The sequence below is a fragment of the Pseudopipra pipra genome, chromosome 4 (genome assembly GCF_036250125.1).
Source record: "Pseudopipra pipra isolate bDixPip1 chromosome 4, bDixPip1.hap1, whole genome shotgun sequence".
Taxonomy (NCBI): domain Eukaryota; kingdom Metazoa; phylum Chordata; class Aves; order Passeriformes; family Pipridae; genus Pseudopipra; species Pseudopipra pipra.
Window position 1 is genome coordinate 73,433,604 of NC_087552.1, and position 24,880 is coordinate 73,458,483.

At 48.0% G+C, this 24,880-nt stretch overlaps 1 protein-coding gene and 1 long non-coding RNA gene across 5 annotated transcripts in view; one reads left to right on the forward strand and one right to left on the reverse strand.

Moving 5' to 3' along the window:
* Window positions 1-6,101, reverse strand: part of LOC135413636 (uncharacterized) — an 81,128-nt gene extending 75,027 nt beyond the window's left edge. The window contains exon 1 of the long non-coding RNA XR_010430331.1: window positions 3,664-6,101. This is a non-coding gene — a long non-coding RNA (uncharacterized LOC135413636). The remainder of the gene's footprint in view (window positions 1-3,663) is intronic.
* Window positions 1-24,880, forward strand: part of PTPRA (protein tyrosine phosphatase receptor type A) — a 117,328-nt gene that overhangs the window by 63,722 nt on the left and 28,726 nt on the right. The window contains exon 1 of one of the 4 annotated variants that reach the window (XM_064653557.1): window positions 21,490-21,508. The exons of the other annotated variants lie outside the window; for them this stretch is intronic. The gene's annotated coding sequence lies outside the window, so the exon portion shown is untranslated. Of the gene's footprint in view, window positions 1-21,489; window positions 21,509-24,880 lie in introns of those variants that run through there. 4 annotated transcript variants of the gene reach the window in all.

Consider the following 24,880-nt stretch of genomic DNA (forward strand, 5'->3'; position numbering starts at 1 on the left):
CTGTCTAAACCTTCCGTGGATTATGCAATGGTTGAAAACAAAGGGTGAAAAATTGCATTTGGAATTTGGCAGGTGACACGTGGACCTCTCACGGCCCTGGCTGAACGGATCTGTCTTGGCCTTGTTATACACGTGGATGATCCCCTCGTGGTGCGGAACCGCCGGTGCCTGGCCAGGGACCTGTTCCCTTTTCACATGGGGTCACTCTGAGGGCAAGCAGATATTTGGGTTGTTGTGTTTTTTTTTCTCCTTGTGGATGTACGTGGGCAGATAAGGCAGGCTGGAAAATTTGATGACTCTCCCGAGATTTTCCAGGTGCTGCGATGCTTTACCTGTGTCGGGTGCATTTTATGGGAAGTGATATCCGGCAGCAGGGAAACGGCTGCAGCTGGGGAGAAACAGGCAAGCTTTTGATGCGTAAATCCTCCGGTTCTGACACAAAATTTGTTATCACCCTTACAAATTCCACCACTTGCTCTGAGCTTCATCAAAATATAATCACACTTCGGGTGAGAGGGAGGACAGTTGGTACCTGTGGAGCCGAGGGATGTGCTCGCTGGGGAAGGAGGTAAATTATTTCTTGGGGAACATGGAAGGGTTCTCTGTGGACCAAGGAGGAGGACTGTTTTTAGAGAGGAACTAGATTTTGGTTGACTGTTGCTCAGGGACAGGGAATTTAATTCCCATATTTGTTTTTTGAGTGAGTTTTATAGATACCCATCAAGGTTGATGTGTTTTGCAAGACGTTTGCTTTTCTCTCCTATCCTCTCTGTTACCCAGGTGCTTCTGCCCAGTGGATGACTTGGCTCTGGTGTAGTGCAGGAAGAGGGTGATGTACCAGGTGAAATGTGCAATATTTGGGGAAAGAAATACTGTAATCCCTACGGTTTTGCTGCTTCAGAGAACTTTTGTGGGGTGGGGGCTGTGTGTGATCAAATATCGCAGCTTGGGCGGGTTCTGCTTCCATCTGATGTGGTTCGTGTCCCTTGGTGAGCAATTCAGCAAGGTTGATTAGCTCTTTGGAGAGCTGGAGGGAGGGGAAAAGCTCTTTAAAGTGAAATACTTCAAATGCAGATGGAATTTATACTGCAATGAAGCTGGGTTTTACCTCTGCATGGCTCTTTCCCCACTGCAAGGGGCTTGGCTGGTACCTCGCTCAGCAGATGTTTCTTGGCAACCTCAGGTCTTACCTTGGGCTGAGCTTTGAGGAAGGATAAGGTCAAAGTGCTGTTGTTATAGAGGAAGTTTGGAGGTTGGAGATTCCACTAGAACTGGGCCTTAATAACAAAATAAAATAATTTTTAAAAATTAGCATTAAAAACTAGCTTCCATTCTCGTATGAGAAGTTGGAGAAGTCATAGTATCATAGAATCACAGAATGGTTTGGGTTGGGAGGGACCTTAAAGACCATCTAGTCCAGCTTCCTGCCATGGGCAGGGACACCTTCCACTAGACCAGGTTCCTGAGTCAACAAGATTGTGTGAACAAGACCGTGCCTTAGTTTTTGCAAAACAGCTTTGGTTTTGAGACAAACTAGTTTTGAGGATTAAATGTTGCTGTTTCTCCCCAAAAAATGAGTGGATATTATGGCATCTAAAAGGACATCTGAGCTTCTGAGGTGCAGGTGTGGCTGAGCAGGAAGGTCTCTGCAGCTGCATCCCATTTGGGTTTAATTAACTCTTTAATTAAACATCTCTGTGCTCTGTGTTCCTCCGTACAGAGAACAGTGGAGGGGATGGGAAAACTGCAGGAGATAGTGAAATGACCCAAGGGATTAAGCAGTGGAAAGATGATGGAGCAACTGGCTTGCTGGGTTGGGTTTTTTAGGAAAGAAGTTGGTCTGGATGCACATTGTGTATGTTTTAATCCATGCAAGAGGACTCAGAGAGATACATCGGAAGAAAAAGTGATGGGAGTTGAGCAGGAACTTGCTGGGATGCTCAGCAGCTCCCTGCCTTCATCCCAAAGATGAACTCAAAGCTATAGATGTGGTAAAGGCAGATGGTAGGACATCATGACCAAGAACAGTGTGAAGGGTCTGGAGGGAAAGAGTTAAATCTGAGCAAAAATCAAATTATCTGGAAGGGCTGGGGCACCAGAGCAGGTGTCCCCTTAAAGACACCAGTTACAGGCAAAAAACCAATCTGAAACTCCAGTTGTTTCCCCAAATGAGGGGTCACAGGAAACATTTTGTGCTCTTCAGCTGCCACTGTGCCTGGCTTGGCTCGGATGCCCCCAGCAGCACTGAAACCACCCTCGAATATTGCACTGGGGGTGCACAACAGGCACAAAACCAAACTGGGAAGCCCAGTATGGCACTGGTTTTGAGCCAGTTGCTCTGTGCAAGGTCAGCTTTGCTGGAGGATCTCCCCCAGATCCTGTTTCGCTTCAGAGGTGAATCTATTAAATGTGTTTTTAAAGCACCAGCCAGAGGCTTGATCGAAACCTATTTAATGTCTTATTTGTCTATTTTTATGTGCTTTGAATAGGGCCTGCAATGTACCATTTGGGAAGATGTTTTAGTGAGATGTTGTTCTCCTCTGCATTAACTGCTTTAAAACATCTCCCTGCTTCAATTTTATTTGCCCCTAAATAAAAAAAAAAAGATAGTATCTGCTGGACACGAGTTTCTTCACCCCTCAGGCAGGTGTTTAGGAGTTTTCATTGTTTTTAGAGTGGCTGTCTCTGTGCTTTTGGAGGGACTGTCAGCTTGCTGAAGATGATAATCAATCTCTAACAGGTGCTTAATGGGAAATGCTGGTTGAAGTGATGGGATGCAGATGATCACCAGGATGCTCAGCCTCACCCTTGATCCACACACTGTGCCTTGAGCATCCCTGCTTGCTTTGTAACCCAACGAGAGCAGCCCTGGATTTTGAACCTTAGCAGGGAAAGAAGCTGTTCCTCAGTGCTTTGTCTCTTGCTTGTAATGAAATGACTTTATTTTCTTAGGCAGAAATGGTAATTTTAATGAATTTTCTCAGTCACAGAAGGGAAGAAATGTCATGAACTGATTTGCTGCTTCTCTTCACCACAAGCCGGATTTTTCCTTTGAAAAAAAAAAGTAACTTTTAAAACCTTTTCTCAGTCTTCCAGCTTGAATGATTTCATCCATACACTGATTTTTGTTAACAGAGGCTCACAGCAAGACAACTTTCAGCCCCTTTCACCTTGTCATTTACCCTGGTCTTTATTCTTGCGAGCAAAAATATGGAAGAATTCTGTGTTATAAAATTTTTTAGCATATATTTCGAGGGTTTCATACCACAAGATGTTCTGTTGTTTTGTTTTGTTTTTTTTTTTCCTCAGTGATACTTTCACATCTGAATTTAGAATTTACTGTGTTTTAAGCATTTCTATTGGTGACTTTTACTTTGTGCTTGATCCACTTCTGGTGTGAATTGTCCAACTTCTGTTTCGGGGGAGGAGCAAAGTTATTTTTTTCTCACCAGCCTACGTGGCATTGAATCCATCTGGAGCAGCCCTGGGGAGAAGGATTTGGGGGTGTTGGTGGGTGAGAGGCTGGACATGACCCAGCCACGTGCACTGGCACCAGAACTCGTCCTCCCCATGCCCTGGGCTGATCCCCCAGCGTGGGCAGCAGGGGAGGGGGAATTCTGCCCCTCTGTCCCTGTCGCAGGTGAGACCCCCCTGCAGAGCTGCTCCAGCCCTGGGAACAACAGCACAAGGACGTGGAGCTGCTGGAGAGAGTCCAGAGGAGGCCCTGGAGATGCTGCCAGGGCTGGAGCCCCTCTGCTCTGGAGCCAGTCTGGGAGAGCTGGGGGGGTTCCCCTGGAGAAGAGAAGGCTCCAGGGAGAGCTGAGAGCCCCTGGCAGGGCCTAAAGGGGCTCCAGGAGAGCTGGAGAGGGACTGGGGACAAGGGAGGGAGGGACAGGACAAGGGGGAATGGCTTCCCAGTGCCAGAGGGAAGATATTGGGAGGGGATATTAGATGGGATATTGGGAAGGAATTGTTGGCTGTGAGGGTGGGGAGGCCCTGTCCCAGGTTGGGCAGAGAAGCTGTGGCTGCCCCTGGATCCCTGGAAGTGTCCAAGGCCAGGTTGGACAGGGCTTGGATCAACCTGGGCTAGTAGAAGGTGTTCCTGCCCATGTCAGGAGATGAAACAAGATGATCTTTGAGGTCCCTTCCAACCCAAACCATTGATTCTGTTATGATATTTTTATTTAGTTAAATAGTCTGGAATTCAGTGAGGACCCACCTCAGCAGGGGCAGGATGGTTAATTAACCCACTAGACACAAGAGGATGTGCAGGAGGTGCCAGGACACAGTCAGTATGATTAGGAAAGCACCAAACACTCAGTCATTCCCCCTGGGAACACGGGATGTACAAGGGAACAGGAAGACCAGGGCTCTCAAAGACCCATCCAGGGATGTGCTCTTAAACCTCAGTGCAGAAGTTCACAGTGTGGTGAAGAATGAAGGAATTTCTCCCCTAAAAACTGATGCAGTTGGAGGGAGGATACGTGCAGGGACCGAAGAAACTCCTGCATAGTTGCATTTCCATTATCGTTGTTGCCTTGGATCAAGCTTGAATCGAGAGGGAAGGACAGAACACTGGAGGAGGGGTTGGGTGTCCCTTTCTGGAAGCCACAGTCCCCACCAAGCAGATGATCCTGGTGATCCTGCTCCTCTCATCCCGGCATCGTACACACCGTCCTTACGAGCATTCCTAGAGGGATTCACGAAGCCTCCGAAGCGATTGAAGTGCTCACAAGCAATTGAATTGTCCCAGTAAGTATTTATCTGCAATTAAGGTCTTGCAGAAACACTGTGAAACAGGAGCCCGCAGCCGAGTCCCGCTTCCCTTTCTGTCGAACGGGCAAACACCGGCTTTGATCGTCCCTTATCCCCGCGGATTCCATCCGTCTCCTTTCTTCTTTGAATGGAGGACCCAGGAAAGCATCTGGGACTGTGCACGGGGCCCAAACAAGCAGCAGCAAGGCTCATCTCTCGCCAATTTTCAGGCTCGTCAGTGCCTTTTGTGAGACGGAACCGGCTTTGGGACTTCAAAGGAAGGTGTCAGAAATGCAAAAAACCGAGCAATTAAGGATTAATCTGCTTGTGGGGATGGGTATCTGCCTCCCCCTCCTGATTGCTCTGTAAATTAGTGGTTGACTTGAGCCCTGTAGTGGAGCTATTTATACCTCGAAGGTTTGAATTATGGCTGGGGAGATTATATCATCCCTTTGTTTAATCCTTTTTCCTTTCTTCTCTCGTGCTTTTGACCTCAGTGATTTTCAAAGCAGTCAGATTCGCTTCCTACGGTTTTCTTGTGATGGTATTTGTATCCAGGAAAGGGGAGGGGAACTGAGATGGCTTTTTTTGTACCATTTTATTTTCTCTTGCTCTCCCTTACTCGTTTCCTCATTCAACAGCCCAGTCCTATTTTATTTTATTTTTTAAACCTTTTCAGGGGGTTTTCTTATCACAACCTTCATTGCCTTTCTAGGGCTTTGTATTTTCCTGGGCTTCAAGAAAGCGTGTGCAGAGGAAAGGGACAGGCCTGGGTGAATATTCCACCTTATAGACTTGAAGTCTTCCCGAAAAGCTTCGGAATGAGGAGCTCCTGCCATGCACCTGCCTGTTTGTCAGACCTACACCTCTCCTTCATTCCCCCCCCACTAAGGACCAAGTGATTCGAGGGTGGGTGTTGCTGCTGTTGGATTTATTGGCTGTGATTTTGCAAATAAATGCTGTGTAATCACTTCCTTGCTGCTCCTGGCAGCCAAGAAAGGGAGATGTGCAGCGGCTCCGGCTTTCCCTTCAGATGTGCATTTCCTACTTCCAAGACTGCTTTTTCTTAGAGTTCTACTAAGTGTTAGAGCAGTTAGAATACATATTTAGTCTTACAGCTCTCTCTAAGTTGCATTTTAAACAAAACACCCAGGGCTGGCCCCGGCTGCAGTGGTTCCTGGCTCTTTGCTCGGTTGCTGCCGTTTGGATTTTCCCGTACTTCCCGTCCAGGAGAAGCTGTCAGGAAAATAAAGGGCACAAGAGATGTGGAATTCAACTGAATGTTTTTAAATATTAGAACATGTTGTACAAGGGTGGGAAATAACCTTTGCTGCTCAAGCAGGCAGATAGTTGCTCTGCAGTGTGAGGTCCCTCCCATCCTTCTCGATGGGGATTCCTACCTGGAGCAGCCCTCCCACCCAAAATGTTCCCTTTGGCTTTCAGGCTGTTGTATAGCAAAGTATTTTTGTTTGGTGAAGCACTAACAGGATTTACACATGTGGTTTGAGTGTTTTGAACAAGAGGGAATGAAGATATCCAGCCAGCAAAATTCCTGCCATGAGGGTAGACCTTCAAAGGTGGAGCTGAGCTGGGCTGGACACCAGCTGTGGTGATGGAGGCAGCAGGAACACTCATGGAATGGGAAGAGCCTTTAATGACTTGTAATTCCCCATCCCTGGAAGTGTCCAAGGCCAGTTTGGACAGGGCTTGGAGCAACCTGGGGTAGTGGAAGGTCTCCCTGTCCATGTCAGGGGGTTGGAACGAGGTGATCTTTATGGTCCCTTCCCACACAAACCATTCCATGATTCCATGTAACATGGCTGGACTGAATGCACAGCCTCTCAAAGAGGGGACATTGCCCTTATAACATCCAAATGTTGCACATCCAACCATGTCAAGTCATATAGGGAAAAACAAGAGGACAATTCCACTCATTTGCCATCATCTTTGCCCATAACTTCTTTTATTTTTATGTTTTCCAGACTTCCCTGGAAACAGAGAATCCACATTTAAGTTAAAGCTGATAATGAAGAGAAGCCTTGCAAGTGTAGGCTGAGAAAGTATCAACTGTTAGTAGTCATTTACTTCCCTTTCCTGTTGGTTGGATAATCTGAGGCAGGGCCCTGAGGTGACAGGAGGCTCTGAGATCCAATGGATCATTATTTGTAGAAGTGTGAGAATTTCCATTATGATTAAGCCCCAAAATAATCATCTTTTTTAATAAATTAGAGTAGCTGTTACCATCAGACCTGGGCACTGGCAGATTGAAGTTGAGTTTTCCAATTTAGAACTTTTAGAATCAATTTAGAATCTTTTTTAGAACGTTTTGAGTCAAAGCCATTGCGTTTTTTACACCCTTTATCAGTACGTGCTGCAACCTTCAGCCTGGTGGATATTTGGGGATTTGTTTGTCTCTTGCAGCTCTTCCCATTTTTGTGAAAAGTAGTATTTTTTGGAGCAGCGTTTCAGTCCTTGACCCTTCTTTTTCCCAAGCCACTGCCTGTGATTTGGCCAAAACTCATCCTTTCTCCTCCTTGGTATTTGTGTGGGGTGGAAGCTGTTGCCTCCTGCAGGAGAGGCAGTTGTTGGATAAACCCAGATCCTGCATCTGGAATGAAGCTGGGAATATTCATCAGGCAACACTGGTATTATAACCTTCATTTTCATACACTTGGGGAGTGTTGCAAGCAATTAGACTGGTTGGATGGGATGGGTCCCTCTCCTCTCTCCCCTTATCCCACCCTTTCTTACTCTTTCCTCTGCCTGCCTTTCCTCCTCCTTAAAAAAGGAGGGGGGAAAGAAAAGCAAAGTAACTTGTATGGATAGAGGGAGGTGTAATTATGAGCAGTGGGACCAATTTAAAAAGGAAGATTTCAGAAAGGCTCAGACTTTCTTTGACATGTTGAGGCTTTTTGGTAGAGGATAAAAGGAAAATAAACTAATTTATTCCTAAATTGTAATTCCTCTTTGGTGTTAATCTGTTTCATTAGTGTAGTTCATAAATGCACTCAGGCAGGGGAGGGGGAGAGGGGGGCTGCAAATTGAAATGAAGAGATTTTCAAAAGGAAAGCCTTGATAGAGAAAGGCTTCCCGCAGGGAGAAATCATATCCCGGGAGAAGAGGTGGAAACTCCATCGCTTTGGACTTTTATAAGTGAGCCTGGATGGGAAATTTCTTGTAGGGAACAGTCTTTTGCTGTGTGGTGGGTAGGACCAGATGATCTAATCGATCTCTTCCCTGTCCAGTCCATATGGTTTTCATTTCCTGCTCCTGAGAGGTGGGGAAGGGAGCTGGACTGAGGAGTCTGGTGGCGTTTGGGATCGGTCACTGGTTACAGGGTTAATGTTTTTTTGGGCTGGGATTCTGCCACTCCAAAATATTTTCAATTAAAAAGGGCTTTTTAGCCCCTGCTGTGACTCTTTCTAGACTTAGGAGGGTGTAACCATCTTAGCAATGGTTGCTCTTCAGCTTCGCTGCAGCTGAGGCATCTCCCAAAACTGCCTTGTGTTTCACTGGGATTTGAACAGCTTTTTCTTTGATTTCACTCCCAAAAAATCCTGTTTCCTATTTGCTCCGGGGGTCAGAGCTCTCAGAATGGGGAAGAAATTGGGGCAGAACAGATCCTTATAGAAGCCCAGAATGGTTTGGGTTGGAAGGGACCTTAAAGGCCATCCATTTCCAACCTCTGCCATGGATAGGAACACATTCCACTATCCCAGGTTGCTCCAAGCCCCGTCCAACCTGGCCTTGGACACTTCCAGGGATGGAGCAGCCACAGCTTCTCTTGAGTTCCATGAACATTTTATTTCCCTTCTTTCCTACCCTTGGTCGTTTTGCAGATTGGAGATAAGAAAACCTTGTGCAGCAGGTTAGGATTTGACCTGCTTTTAACTCTAAATTATGTGGCTACTGCTGTTGGTGTGTTGTGGCTGAATCATAGCTTGAAGGTCACAAGTGGTTCCACCAACCACTGTTTATCTACCAAGGTGGTTGCTGTGTCTGATGGGAAGAAAAGCAAGGATGTATGACTTGGTCTGGATTTCCAAGGACTGGAGAGATCTGAGAATCATTTCCTGCAGTTTGCACGTGCCTGTTTTTGAGGCCATGGGAACCACAGTGTCCATCTCTGTTTGGTTCTGTGCTTTAGGGCTCACATTTTCTTATTTCAAGTGCAAGAATTCGAGCCACAGGTAGTGGCCATGTCTCAGTTTGGTGTCCTCTCCTAAGGAAAACCCTGTGGAGAGCTCCCCTGGATTCCTTGCTCAGAGCACATTCACCCCTTTAGACAAGTGTGAGGTCGGTTTTCTGATGGATCTGGGTTTTCCCTTGGAAGAGGCTTTTCAAAAGGAAAAGTCTGTTCTCCTTGACAGTGACTTTATCCCCTTGACAACTCTAATTCCGTCTGAATTCTCCCAGTGGTGAGGGACAGCAGAAGTTGGATGCTGCATAATCTCCGATCCCCTGCCAGTTTTCCATCCCTCCTCTCAGCAGCAATTTGTAAATATTATTTCCCTGCAGCATTTTAAAGGACATTTTCATCTCCCCTGGCAGAAGGAGGGGGATTTTTCTGACCCTGCTGTTGTATCAAATTTTGCTCCTTGTTTAAAATTTATATTAAAAATAATAATAACAACACCAAAGCAAATGCAACTTTGGTGTTTCCCTCTTAATTTACCCATTCACTTACAGTCTGGGAACTGCAGCTTTCCTACCACTTGAGACCCAAAATGCAGATATGATTGAAGATCACGTGGAAATCAACCCATCCATTTTCTGTGTGAGGAGTGAAGGTTTATAAAGGGAAAACCATTGGCAAATGCACTGGAATTTAAACCTTGGCAGAAAATAGGGAAGAACTGTGGGCTGCCCTCATGTTGATTGCTTGAGCAAGGCAGTGGGATTTCGGAGTGTTGCTTCAATTTAGCTGATTTTAAGCAGCATAATGACAATTTTAGGCAAGTTATTTCAGTTAAGCAGCGAAACTACAGCACAATAAAGATAGATTTGCCTCCCTGATAACAGTTTTGATCAAGGTTTCCTTTTATCCTGCAGTTCTTAAATAATTGTCCCGCTCGCTCTTGGCTTTTATTGTACTCGGGATATTATAAACTCGGGATTGTTTTGTAAACCGCTAATTTTAGACACATCTTGGTGCTTATTGTTCCCTTCATTGCTCTTTTTTTAATGCTGTGGCAGAACCTCTGCAGGGAAGAGGAAATCATCTGTGTCCTGAGGCTTTTCAGGTCTGAACTGGATGAAGGGCACGAAAACGCAGCTGGAGCAATCCCCTGCTTTGCCTTCCCCGATCCCAACCCCACAACTAATTCCCTTTGCCGTGACATGGGGTAGCAGGAAGCGGACAAAAAAAAAAAAAAATCATAAATGCAGCTGTGCTGAACGAGTGTGAAATCAGGAGCAGCTTTCCAAGCCAGTAGCTGGATATAAAAGCCAGCGCAGGCACCGCGGACACAATTGAGTTGCTAAGGCAGAGTTTTCCAATCCTGCCTCGTGTAGCCCCGTATCGTCTCATTATTCCGCTTCAGTGTAAGTGGACAATGAGGAGGAGATAAAAGCTTGGCAGCCCCTTTGCTTAGAGGGGTCAATTTATCCCAGCTCTTTGTAGGGAAGTGTGATTTTAGGCTTTTGCGCGGCGCACAAACCCTCGCTCGCGGCACTTCCGCAAGTGGGTCAGGAGGGGACGTGCCGTCGGGAGAGCGAGGCCGGGATCGTACCTTGCTTAATGGGAATTGTGTTTTCTCAATGGAAATAAGGTGGTTTTGTCCTTACTCACCCAGTTTTGTAAAATGAACTGGGTCAGTTGGACAGCGGCTCGTGCCAGCGGCGCGCTGCAGTTGGGATGGGAAGTTCTTGGAGCCTGGGATTAACACTTTCTGTGGCAGCAGCAAGGAGTGGGGTCCTTTCTTTCCCAGCAGGAAATTTTGGGAATAATATGCAGCAGGTGTTTCACCTTTCTGAACATTATGCCAATATGCTGGATTTGTTTGGCACGGATTATAAACCAACGCAGGGATATTTATCACCTCCAGCACTTTTGGGTGACCTTGGATCTCGTTTTTGGAAGCAGCTTAATCCCTGTAACATCCAACAAGAAGAATCTTAGGGGTTTTATGGATAACTTCTATATATTGCAGTGCTGTGACAAACTGCAGCTGTTGGGCATGGCCAAGGGTTTGGCCACAGTGGCAAAAGGCACAGGAATAATGAGGTGAAGTTCCTCATTCCTTCTCTCCCCACGGACAAGCGACTAATTAATTACTCCAGGAGGAAATAGGAGGACTCTGGAAGGCAGAGTCAGATTGGCAATCAGGTGCCAAGGTAAATACAGCCTGGCACTGCCTTTAACCAACTCAAGGGCATCAGGATCACATGAGGAAGGACTCCCTGAGTTTGAGAAGAGCTGGGGTGACATGGCCCAGAATGAACAGACAGCTTTGAGCATCCATGAGCAAGTGATGCAGATCCCTGGGAGGCTTCTTCTCTCCCTCTGTATAAGATGAAGCAGCAGCCTGGGATCAGTCCTCCTGGAGCTGCTAAGAGCTCTTAGGATCAGGCACTGCAAAGGATCCATTAAAAAAATATAAATTAAAAATCCACTTCTGTCTGCCTTAACTTGGATTTTTTGCTCCCAAAACCACACAGGAGATAGATGGACGTGTGGAGAGAGTGAGGAGTTGCACTGGAAACCTTTAGCTCTTCTTCCACCCAAACCACAGAGACTGCTGGTGGGCATGGGATAGCCAAATGCCGGAGATGCTTTTCATTTTGGAACCTTGCTGGGGAAAAGGAAGGAAAAAGGCCACTTCTGTTAGACCATTTTGTGGGAATGCCAGGTCTCAGCTCAGCGGGGACTTAACTCCTCATTGTGGTTGCTTCACTTCCCCAGTAGAGCTTCTTTCACCTACTGCAACCAAAGGACTTCCAGGGTAAGACTTTAAATCAAATTTTCCTCTCCCAGTAGAACATGGGGGTCATTTGAGGATGAGCCAGTGCAGCAACACTCAGGTGAAGCACCTTTTCATTTAGTCACCCGTTCTTTCATCATCCCAAACATAGGTCTTCTTTTCCCTCTTTCCTCTGCTTCTCAGCTGCTCTGGCACTCAGGTTACATGCCCAGAGGGTCCAGCACAAAGGAACAACCCCTCAATTTGCTCAGCCTCTGTCACCTCGCTGTCACCTCTCCAGTTACTGCCCTTGCCACTCCCAGCCAGGAGCCTCCTTTGATCCTTGCGCTGGTTTCCTCTGTAAAGTGGGTGGAAAGAGACTGAGAGGCAACTCCCTTGGGCTGGGAGAGGGAAGGTGTGTGAACAGCAAGACACACACACAGGAGTGGTGCTGTTGTTCTTTCCTGCTGAAAGAACAGCTGGGTCCCTGAGGCCAGAACTTCTGCACAGCGAGGAAGGACGTAGAGGATGGTAAAGACCAAAGGATGGGACACCTCGCTGTCCTTGGCTGCTCAGCTTGTCACCTGCTTCCAGACTGCCTCCCTGGCTCATGGCAAGTGAGCAGATCCTTGTACCATAAGTTTGGGGAATACTTTGCTCCAGGGACCCACCTGCTGTGAACAAGAGGCGCCAGATTTTCCCTTCTTCCGCCCCACAGAGTCCTCTGGTTCCTGCAGGGCTTGTGCAATTCGATGTCCTTGTGTGCTCCTGTGCTTTGTGACTCATGGTTTTACCTGCCAAGCTGTGAAACCCCCAATTTTGGTGTGTCACATCCCAGCTCTTGTAATATCTCGGGTCGTTTGAAATGGAAAAGAAGCAAATGCCCCACACAAAGATGCTGTTGGGCCATGAGGGCCTTGTGGGACCCAGGGACAAGTCTGGGGTGGTGCTGTGCAGCAGGGACAGGTTTAGTTGGATACTGGGGAGGAATTCTTGGCTGTGAGAGTGGTGAGGCCCTGGCACAGAGAAGCTGTGGCTGTCCCATCCCTGGAAGTGTTCAAGGCCAAGTTGGATGGGGATTGGAGCAACCTGGGCTAGTGGAAGGTGTCCCTGCCCATGGCAGGGGGTGGAACAAGATTATCTTTAAGGTCCCTTGCAACCTAAAATGTCCTCACCACCACAGTGAGACCCTAAATGGAAAAAACTAAACAAGAAGGGAGAACAGAGATTCTGAGGCACATGGGATGTCCCTGACTGTGGGACATTGGGTGTCCCTTTGGTGGGGGATCAGACCAGAAGCACAGGTCACGTTCCCCGTGGTTGCACTGACCATACATTAGACCCAGCTGAAATATTTAACTCTTTTCTTCAAGTGAGAGTGGGGACAGGTGTCAGCAGGGGCCAAAAGGCTGCTCCAGCAGTGAGGGCAGATGGAGAGTTGGGATGGTGGAGAAAGGGTTGATGTGGAGCTCATGGAGACTGATGGAGCCCCAGAAACCAACCCGGAGGGATCCTGTCACCTCTTACAGGTGACACCTCTTCCTGTAAGAGCAGGAATGGAGGTGTATGAGTGCACACACCTGCAACCCTTACGGGATAAACTCTTTCCCAGTTAATACTGGGGCATCCACCTGGCCCTCAAACCCCAGATCCCGAGCCAGCTTGTTCCCTGCAGCAGGGAGGCAGGAGGGGAAGGTGCCAACTGCACACTGTGTTTCTGGAAGCTCCTCTCTGACCTAACAGGAAAACACTGACCACAAAAAATGTACAGTAGTGGTTTTCCCTGCGTTTTCCTGAAATCTGTTGAACCACTTTGCCTTTGGAGGGAGGAGGGGTGATATGAGGGGTGGGGAGGAAGAAATAATGGTGGTTCTGCTCAATGAAACTCCCCGAACAGACAGTTTGTGGTGTTATTTCCCCCCTCCAAAGAAATACATAGATCTGATCTGAAAATCCCGGGCTTAAAAGCACAGATGTTTAGTCTGACACACAAATGTGGCATCTTTCCAGCAAGTGAAACAGCTGGAAAATTCCTGGTGAGTTCCGAGGAACTAATCTGGGATGAGAGAGGAGGAGTTAAAGCTGCTCAGCAACAGCTCCATCCTTGAATCTGGTCACCTGAAACTTCCCTTTCTCACAGGTCTTTCCCTTGTACTAAAGCAGCTTTCAGAGATGTTACACCTTCTTCTGTCCCTCAGATTGTCCTCTGGGGAAGGGGGAGAAGCATTGGTTTGGATACAAACCAGCCCATGGCAGTGGCACCATGTTGGATGTTGTGAGGTGGTTTTAGTGGGTCTTATCTCTCTGACCAAATAGGTCAGGGGGAAGATGATGTTGGATTAATTCTGTCTATGCATTAATCTCATAGCCAGGGATGTGTTGGGGTGTGAGTTGGAATGGGTGGCCATTTATTTCAAACTCATGAATTTTAATTCCAGTCCACGCCAGCAAGGATTAAAAGTCACCCCACTGCTGATGTTCCTTCCTTGACTCTTAATAACTATCTCAGCATCTGCCATGAATAACTGGTTCCTCCAGCTGGTTTAAGTGTCCCACACTTGAAATGTCCTTCTGCTGCCAGGAAAGGCCACCTGGGGAGAGCAAGGGCTACCCTGCTTTTGCCTGTGCTCTCCCTTTCCAGAGTGTGTCTTTACAAGTGGTGAAAATCTGCTTTAGAGGCTGAGGCATGCCATGCCCATCATCTTTACTGCATTGGAGGTGAGAGGGGAGGTCAAAATTCCACTCAGGAGTCCTTTGTCATCCTCTGGGAAGTGGTGGTGGAGATAACAGGGTGTTTCTTCAGCAGAGCAGCCAGTGGGCACTTCAGGGCTAAACCCTTTCTCATGCTGCTCATGGGATAATTATTTAATTGAGAATGAAGATGCCACCACATTTTGCAAAGCCTCCAAGTCTGCCTTTCCTATAGCTCACGCTCCTAGAGAGGGAGATGGGGAGGAGTCAACATCTGAGCGTATTACTGTACAAACATCTACACACTGGGGCACCAGGGGTGTACAGAGATCCCATAACATCTGGAGAACTTGGTTTTTAAAACCAGGCAAATCACAACCAGGACCTGTAGGATAGGGAGGAGCCGTGGGGAAAAGGAGTAGAGGAAAGTACTCCTTGGAGGAGTATGGGCTGGTTGGTTCACATTTATGTTAATGCACTTCTGGAAATCACATCTAGACCTCTAAAATTACTTGGAGATGGCTCCTTTGAGAGCAGTGCCCTGATGTGAAGGTATTATTGAGGTAAAAGTAGAATCATAGACTCATTTAGGTTGGAAAAGACCTGTAAGATCATTGAGTCCAACCACTAACTCAGCACAGCTATGTCCAAAAATAACCCTGTAATCAATGGATCATTCACACCATCCCTCTTGCTTTATGTATGTGTTGGATGTTGCCCCTTTTCCATCTGTAGGATTTTGGTTTCAACCCTCGTGCACCTCCCAAAATGACATTTCCTCCTTTTCTCCCTCCTGTTTGGTACATTTGGTTATGGCAGCATTGCAGGGGGTCTTCAGCTGAGCACTCATCTTCCCCCACTGCTGTGTGAGCACAGGATGGCTTGGGGTGAAACATCATTTACTTGGGATAAACCAAGCCCACAGATAATCATCTAGAAATGCTGAGCATCTGATGTGGGACAGGGCACATCTCAGAGGTGGATGTGTATCCCTGAAGGATTGGACTGGATTTGCTTTGGACTAAGGGGAACGAGGAGGTTTTGAGCCAGGATGGCCCCTGGCTGCATGTCATGGAGTCAAAACTGGTGGCACCAAGCTGAGGGGTGCAGGTGATTCCCTTGAGGGATGGAGGGACAGACCAAAGGGGAATGGCTTCGCACTGCCAGAGGGCAGGGATAGATGGGATATTGGGAAGGAATTGCTGTCTGTGAGAGTGGTGAGGCCCTGGCACAGGTTGCCCAGAGAAGCTGTGGCTGCTCCTGGATCCCTGGAACTGTCCAAGGCCAGGTTGGTCCAAGCTCCGGGGCTTGGATCAACCTGGGCTAGCGGAAGGTGTCCCTACCCATGGCAGGGGGTGGAACTGGATGATCTTTGAGGTCCCTTCCAACCCAAACCACACCGTGTTACACTATAGAAACGAGATGAGTTTGTCAGGCCGGGCCCCAGCACCACCAAATACAGTCTTGGTGTTGAGCAGCAGATTTTGTGTTGTGTTTGTGCAGCGACAGCAGGCACAGAAAGCCCTCTCTGTTGTGTGGGAGCTCCTGTACCATTTAATGCCTGGTTTGGGGGGTCTCCTATTTACCAGCGACACTGAGGAGCCCTGTGTGTATTATGCTCCTCTCCAGGACGTGATGGAAATGGGTGTTTTTGTAGGAAAGCTGCTTTTCAAAGCCTTTTGAAAGGAACAGCAAAGACTTTCAAGGATGGAGATGTCTCGGGTCTGTCCTCTGCTTTGCTATTGAAGTTGTTTAACCTGAGTGGAGGGTCCTGTTGTTACAGGATGGGATTGAAATTAATTTAATTCAACATAATTTTGGTGGCTCTTTGGCCTAGGTACCTAATACAGGGGGATTTGAGCTCTGTTGTAGCATCTTAATGTTTGTTTTCATATCAGTAAAATCTAAGTGACATACAGTGATGTTTGAATGGCTGCTCAGGGAGACCTTGTTTATTGGAACAAAACCAAAAAGGATCATAAAAACTGAATTCCAGCGTTACCTTGACTCCGTTCTCTCTTTCATGTGTGTCCAGCCTCTGCTGTCATCAAGGAAACTTGAAATTCCCTCTTTGTGTTTTATTTTGCACGTGAAATGGCCAAGATTCATCACTGCACCACTGCCTACGTGCTTCCAAAAATATTTATGGTCCCAGTGCAAATAAAATCTCCAATCACTTCAGAGAAGCCGTTCCTTCTGGCAGCTGCTGCCACTGTGGTACCCCTGATCCCAGCAGCTCCTCCAGGCTTCTGGGGAGGTTTTGGGCACAAAATTGCCCCCCTAAAGGAGGAGAACATTTCTGGGGGGATTCTGTATGGTGTGATTTGCCATGGTGGGCGTTTTGCTGATATACTGCAGGAAGGAAGAATTAAACCGATGATTTGCGGGTTTTTATTAAATCACCTTGGCAAACTTGGCCTCTTTTCCAGCACTAAAATGCAGGTTACAGGACAAGGAGGAAGGGAAGTGTTAGATGGGATATTGGGGAGGAATTGTTGGCTGTGAGGGTGGGGAGGCCCTGGCACAGGTTGCCCAGAGAAGCTGTGGCTGCCCCTGGATCCCTGGAAGTGTCCAAGGCCAGGTTGGACAGGGCTTGGAGCAACCTGGGATAGTGGAAGGTGTCCCTGCCCATGGCAGGGGCTGAAACTGGATGATCTTTGAGGTCCCTTCCAACACAAACCATTCTATGATTCTGTGATTCCATGATTCCGTTCTTGGAGATGATGGGATGTGTCCACCTTCACTTTGGGGAGAGACCTCAGGCTTCTCCTGGAGCTCCATCTAGAGGGATGGAAGATGGGCTGGTCATGGAGGCTGGTGGCCACCCTGGACCACCATAGCTCTGCTGTCCCCTTACCCAACATTCTACCCCACATCAGCTTTCCAGGGCTGCCAGTCATGGCTTTCCTGTCCTTGGGTCACTCTTGACCCCAGAGCCACTCTGCTGCTGGAAACTCTTGTGTTACTGGGAAGGGCACCACGGCCAAACCCAGTTCCTTGCCCCACCACTACTGGGGAAGAGCATTTCTCTACTCAACCCCAAAAGCAGAAGAAGGTGCTGCTCCCTTGACCAAGGATGTAGAAACCACAGGCTACTGCTCTGTGGTTGCTTTTGGGGTGGATTTCACAGGAGAAATCATTGTGGGTTGGGCTTTCCTTGAGAGGAGGAACATTCCCAACATCCGTGCCATGGCTGTGTGGGAGAGGTGGCCAGCATCTCCATGGATCTCTGGGCTTGCTCCTCCACATTCAACTTTCAGCATGGGCCAGACACTGTCTTTGGTTTAAAGCTCATTTAAGTGATACTCTTGTTTTAAATTCTCAACGGCGCTGAGTGTCGGGGCGTTTTCCCCTCTCCAAGTCCTAATTCTCTCCGTTTTTTTCACACAGGGTGGCACTGGGATTCCCCACTACCCGGCTGTGCCCCCAAAAAAAGGCTGGTTTAAACCTTAGCAACAGGGTATTTTTGTTCAGCTTGTGTTTGTTCTCCTGTGAGGGCCATTGTTCTCTGCCATGCCTTGACCGCTTCGAAGGCTGGCGATAAAAGCCCTGGCTGACAATAATACAGTTGAGTTCAGCCTTTTGTTGGGGAGATGAAAATAGAGGATGAATTGTGAATAACATGGGAGGGCTAAAAGTCAGTCGTCCCAGGCTGTTGGTTAATCACTTCAAAGATAAGAAACTGCTTTTTATTTATATATTTTTCAGAACCACTGAACATGAGGTTTTGTGTTGGTATCAGCAAGGGCTTGTTAACCCTGGTGTTTAGTTCTTATAGTCTTGTGTCAGCAGGAAATATGTTCATAGCAGTGATACTGGGTTTATGGTAGGTTTAAAGCAATATATATATAATTTGTAATAGCTTTATTATATTAGGTTTATAATAGGTTTATAGCGATGTAAATCACAGATTCATAGAATCACGGAATGGTTTGGGGTGGAAGGGACTTTAAAGATTATCTAGTTTCACGCCCTGCCATGGGCAGGAACACCTTCCACTAGCCCAGGTTGCTCCAAGCCCTGTCCAACCTGGCCTTGGACACTTCCAGGGATCCAGGGGCAGCCACAGCTTGTCTGGGCAACCTGTGCCAGGGCCTCCCCACCCTCACAGCCAACAATTCCTTCCCAGTATCCCATCTAACCCTGCCCTCTGGCACTGGGAAGCCATTCCCCCTTGTCCTGTCCCTCCCTCCCTTGTCCCCAGTCCCTCTCCAGCTCTCCTGGAGCCCCTTTAGGCCCTGTCAGGGGCTCTCAGCTCTCCCTGGAGCCTTCTCTTCTCCAGGGGAACCCCCCCAGCTCTCCCAGCCTGGCTCCAGAGCAGAGGGGCTCCAGCCCTGGCAGCATCTCCAGGGCCTCCTCTGGACTCTCTGCAGCAGCTCCACGTCCTTGTGCTGTTGTTCCTCAGGGCTGGAGGCAGCTCTGCAGGGGGGTCTCAGCTGAGGGGGAAGCGTGGCAGAATCACCTCCCCTTGCCCTGCTGGTCATATATAGAAATATATTTATATGAAATGGATTTATAGCAAGGATAGAAGATGTCCGGCTTGTTGGTGTGGCTCTGAGATCTGTGCCTCCAGATTCCTTTGTTTTAAACAAGGAATCCCCTCTTGGGCATGGAAGATGGAATGGAAAATAGGTGAAGAAAAGACAGATAGAAAAAAATACATGGATAATAGTTGGGGGGGGGAAAGGTGAAAAGTGGAATAAAGGCACTGGAGACAGAATCTGGTTCTTTTTTCAACATAGGCTGATGAGAAGAAATGTTTGGAAGACTGATCTGCTCAAAATGCCAACAGTATGAATGATAACAGGGATCACCCAAAATCTCTGCTGGCCCCAAAATCCTTTCCTTGCTGGGGATATTTTGGCTGCACTCGGGGCAGCAGCTCCTTTTTGCCGAGGCATTTATGTTCCCAGTGAACTTCCTGCTCACATCAGCATCTTGCAAAGCTCCTCATCCCTCCTGGCAGATCCTCCCTGCCCAGCTGCCCTCACCTGCCATCCCCATAATTGGCAATAATTTCCCTAAATGCTCACAAAAGCAGATGTTCTCTCTGTGGTCGCATCGAACCGGCTTATACTGCACAGGATACACGAGCAGACAGCATTAAAGGACTAATTCCTGCAAATAAGCTTATTAAAAGGTTGGAAATAATGCCTCCAACTAAACCATCAATGGCAGCTGAATCCCACTGGTTGTATTAATTTGTTATCTGTAACGTGGCAATCCCAGTCTGCTCTGGACTGGGATGCACCTCCTGCTTGGCCAGTTGCTCCTATAAAGTGGTTGGTGAGTGTCTTAGATCAGCCCTTTGCATTGTTTCCAGCTAATAAATCACATTTATAGGTAATTAACGTACACCTGACTCGTCCTCAGTGTTGCTGGTGAGTGGGAGAAGTGGCTGGTTCGTGCAATCACGAGCAGTGTACTGTGATTTCAAGGCTTTAGGTGATGCTGCTAGAGAAAAAAAATTAATCTCTGCTTATTTTCCTGCTTAAAGGGGGGGGGGGAAGTGGTTCCCCAGTACTTCTCCAAGTGCTAGATAAAGGGAAGAATTTTTTTTACAAGGAGAGCAGTAAAACACTGGCACAGGTCACCCAGAGAAGCTGTGGCTGCCCCTGGATCCCTGGAAGTGTCCAAGGCCAGATTGGACAGGGCTTGAAGCAACCTGGGATAGTGGAAGATGCCCGTGCCCATGGCAGGGGGTGAACTGGGTGGTCTTTAAGGTCCCTTTCCACTTGACTCCTGCTGTTCCCCAGGATAAATCTGAGCTCAGCAAGTGGCTTTTGCCAGCAGTTTGTTTCTCAGCCCCTGCACCCACTTTGGAGGTGGCAGCTTCTGGTCCTTGTCATTGGAGCTGACTGAAGTCAAGCAGATGGTCTGTGTGTCATCCAACAGCCCTGGGTGATGGAGAAATGCAGGGTCTGACAGTGCATTGAAGAATATTTTCATGGAATCATGGAATGGGTTGGGTTGGAAGGCACCTTAAAGGTTCATCTCGTTACAACCCCCAGCCATGGGCAGGGACACCTTCCACTGGGCCAGGTTTCTCCAAGCCCCATCCAACATGGCCTTGGACACTTCCAGGATAAGAAGCTCTTATAAGCTCCATATAAGCCATTAACCCATTTTCCTTGGCCCCACATGCTTAGCACCATCTTATCCACCCGCTGGTTTCCTCATTCAACAGGAAAGGAAAAATTGAGGCTTTTTGATGAGCTGACATTTTAAAGCAGCATCACTCTGGGTTTGCAGCTCCAGAAGTACCTGTCAGGCAATTTTCCTTTTACCTGGAAACGCGCTCCTATATCCTATTTGTGGATTGTGCTGAAAAACAGTTGTGTCTGGCAGCACAGCTGCTCCCAGTCAGACTTTTCAGCTTGAAGCCCCCAGCAGAAGACAAGCCTCGGAAAGCTTTTGGCATTCACAAAGTGAGTGCCAGGGAGGAAAACGCTTGAAATCCAGTTCCCCTCGTTTGCAAACCTTCGTTTACAAACCCTCACAGCCACCGGTGTAAAATCGTGATTTCAGTTTCTTTGTCATGAAAACCGAGAGAGCCACAGGTAACGTGAGATGCAGGGGATGCACCCCTGGCCCCGCTCCGGGTTGTCACCATTTGTACCTCGTCCTCAACCCTTTCCAAGTCTAATACATGCAAATATATGTAAAGAATAAAGACTGTTCCACCGAGTCTTGCACGTTTGTTCAAAGAGAAGGAAAACAAGCCGAATTTACAGGGGATTTGCGGGCTGAATTTTAAGACCTGGGTATAAAAAGCCCCAAAAAGCAGCTGATACTGGCTGTGGGTGCTGACCCAGGCGATGCTTTCCGGCGTCTGTTTTCCCTGTGCCCGCAATCCTGATGTCATTAATATGGAGCTTTCGGAGAACTGGAGTATATCCTAATTAGCAGCCTCTGATTTTTTTTTTTATATTTTTTTTTTTCCCCCCGAGTTTCATAATCAGTGATCTCGGCTACACCACAAGTGTTACTGTGGCAACAGGGCTGAACCGAGCAGCGGTGCAGAATTACCGCAGGTAAAGGGGGGATTTTTTAATTATTTTTTTTTTTACGGATCCGCGGCACTTTCTTATCCCGGGGGCTGCTCCGTGGGACGGGCTGGATGCTCCCTGCACCTACAGGTGTCCCGGGTGGATTCCAGGGTAAGCACAACCAGCGATTAAGCTGCATGACCGGACGCATGCGTTTGAATGGGAGCTCAGCCTCTGTGAGGAGATTTTAAGGCTGTCAGCGAGTGATCCCCCTCCGACACCTTTGTTTTAAAGTAGGATGCTCTGATCACTCGCTGCCCGAACGATCCAGCTCCTCGGCTCAATCTGGGACTTCATCTCAGGGCTTTATTTTTCGTGGGGGTTTCTTTTTTTTCCTTTTTTTTCCTTTTTTTTTTTTTTTAAGCTTCATTTCTCCTCCCCGTGCACCGTTTGCTCTCTGAAAGGCATCTGACTAGGTAGGGATGTTGTCATGCTAAATAATGGCCATCCCTCATCCTGACTCCTCCATCGGAAGCAACCGGTCCTTTTCGTAGCTGGAAGTGTGAACTGTGCTCGCGTTTTCTTTGTACACCTTACAAATGATGTCTGGGACAAAAGAGGGGACACTCTAAAGGGAAATATGTAAGGAAATATATCCCTCTGTGCCTCGACTTTTTTTTGTTTTAATTATTAATTCGTGATTTGCAATAATGAATTGAACCAGCGTCTGCTGTGCCCCTCAGGCGGTTGTTCTCTGCTTCCTGGTGCTGTGGTGCAGCTGCAATGCTGATCCCATGGGGAAAGCACACCAGGAGACCATGGATTCTGGTCCTGTACTAGCCAGGGGTTTTTACAAGCTCTGAGAGTCTTGTTTTGGCAGATCTGTTTTAATCACCCCAGAGGGGGTCTCATCTCCCTCTCCCCTTTGCAGCACAGTTGCTGCTGCCCCCACCATCCCTGACCTGCAGCAAACCCCTCCATCCCCAGCACCTTCCTCCTGTCAAGGCTTGGAGTTTGTCCTTCACCCTCCTCCTCCCTGCCCTGACAGCTCCCTCAGGCTCAGCTCACTGCTCTCCTTCTTAGAACTTTCCCTTCTCTTGGCTCTTACCTGTCCCACCTTGATGCTCCTTGATGACATGTCCTTTAGGAAACCCTCTCCAGCTCGTCATTCTTCATTGCTACAGGTCCGAGAAGCTCTTCATTCCCTCTATCTCTTCCATAATTTATTCCCCCTCCCATCCCACTTTATTCTGCAAGGGTTACTGGCACGTACTCCCACGATCAGACAGCAGCAGCACTGAAAGAGAAGAGTGGCTGAGGGCAAATTGAAACTCTCAGAATTAGGAGAATTTGTTAGGAAAATTTTTATTAGGAAAATAGTTTGTGTTTGTAGTTCTTCCCCTCTGAGTGCAGCTTCCAGACCATGACTGTGCCAGGAGTGCCTGTCCATGTCGGCTCCTGGCTCTTATTTCTGTACTTTTAGTATGAGAGCATCAAGTCTCTGGGCTCATTGTTAGTAATTGCCTGTTGTTAAACTTCCAGGGACAGATTTCTTTCCTTAAAAGCAAGATGTTAGAGAAAACTAAGGTCTGACTTGCCACAGTTACTGTGGGAATTGGGACTAGATGGTCTTTAAAGTCCCTTCTGACCCAAACCATTCTGTGATTCTGTGACTGGTACCCACTGTCAACATTTCTTTGTCTCTTTAGGAGCCTGAACTATTTCATGTCCCAATTCCTTAAGCATCCACATTCATTGGTGTTCTTCTCCGTATTTTTTCCTTAAAACCTCATCCATTTATTTTTCCATTCAAGAAAGCATTTGGACAGTAGTCTCAGGCACATGGTGTGATTTTTGGGGTGTCCTGTGCGGGGCCAGGAGTTGGACTCTATGATCCTTATGAGTCCCTTCCTGCTTGGGATATTCTATGATTTTTCTGTCTCCTAATTGGGATAATAATTGCCCGGTCTCAGGGCTCTTCAGTCTTGCAATCCTTTGGAGGATCATTTGAGTTCATTTCATTTGGGGTCAGTGGGTTCCTTTCCTCTGATCAGCTTTTTGCTCTTGGTTAGTGGCTCCTGGGAGGTGAGGGTTGTGGCAGAGAGTGTCATGGTGTGCAGCAACTGGTGCTTGTTCACTGGAAGCCAGTATAGAGCTGGAGGGACACTGGTGGGATCCCAAGATACGTCCTGCACAGTGTAGGGATCTCCTGCTCAGTGCTGGAATCTCCTGCTCCGTGCTGGATATCACCTTACTTGACTGTGAGGTTCAATCCCAGCAGGTTTGCTTTCTGAGAAGTTTGCAGAACAGTCAGTTACAGGATCACAGAATCCCAGAGGGATTGATTTTGGAAGGAACCTCTGGAAGTCACCTGATCTAACTTCCCTGTTCCAGCAGAGCCACCAGAGCCAACTGCCCAGGACTGTGTCCAGATAAAGTTTGAGTATCTCCAAGGATGGAGACTCCTCAACCTCCAACCTGTGCCAGTGCTTCATCACCCCCTAAGTCAAATTGTGTTTCCTGATGTTCAGAGGGACCCTCCTGTGTCTCAGTGTGTGCCTGTTGTCCCTTGTCCTGTCACTGGGCACCACTGGGAAGAGCCTGGCTCTGTCCTCTCTGCACCCTCCCTACAGGTGTTGATGGACTTTGATGAGACCCCCAGAGCCTTCTCTTCTCCAGGCTGAGCTGTCCCAGCTCCCTCAGCCTTTCCTCACAGCAGAGGTGCTCCAGTGCCTTCCCTGGGCTCTCTCCAGTCTGTCCCTGTCCCTCTGGTACTGGGGAGCCAGAACTGGAGCCAGTGCTCCAGGTGTGGCCTCACCAGTGCTGGGCAGAGGGGCAGGATCCCCCCTCCCTTGACCTGCTTGGGGAACCTAACTTCCAGGTTTAGGTGGGATACTGGGAAGGAATTCTCCCCTGTGAGGGTGGGGAGGCCCTGGCACAGATTGCTCAGAGAAGCTGTGACTGCCTCTGGATCCCTGGAAGTGTCCAAGGCCAGGTTGGACGGGACTTGTCTAACCTGGGCTAGTGGAAGGTGTCCCTGCCCGTGGCAGGAGGGTTGAAATGAGATGGTCTTTAAGGTCTGTTCCAACCCAAACCATGCCATGAGCAAATACTGAGATGTGGGAGAGCAGTGATTTGTGGAATGTTGGGCAGGTGGAGAAAGCAAAGCTCCAGGCCCTTCCCACAGGCTCATCCTCCCCCTCGCGCTCCGTTCCTGCCGCTCGTGTGGAAACTGCCTGTTTATTTAAACCCCCCCAAAAAAAGAAGACTATGAAGTGGATTTTCAGAAAGGGTGAATGGCTGCTGTGATTCATCTTTTCTGTTCAAGAGTGGAAAAGCAGAGGGTGGGGTGGGGGGAATAATCAGTGACACATCAAAGGCCTCGTTTCAGCTTCGGAGACACACGCGAGGAATTAGTCACTGCGTTTTAGTGCAACAAAACCCTTTTTCCTCCCTAAACCCATCAACTCTCCCTGTGATGGCCAACTCGCTGCAGCCCTTGGCCATCCCATTTGGGTTTTTACATCCTTTGCATGTCATCCA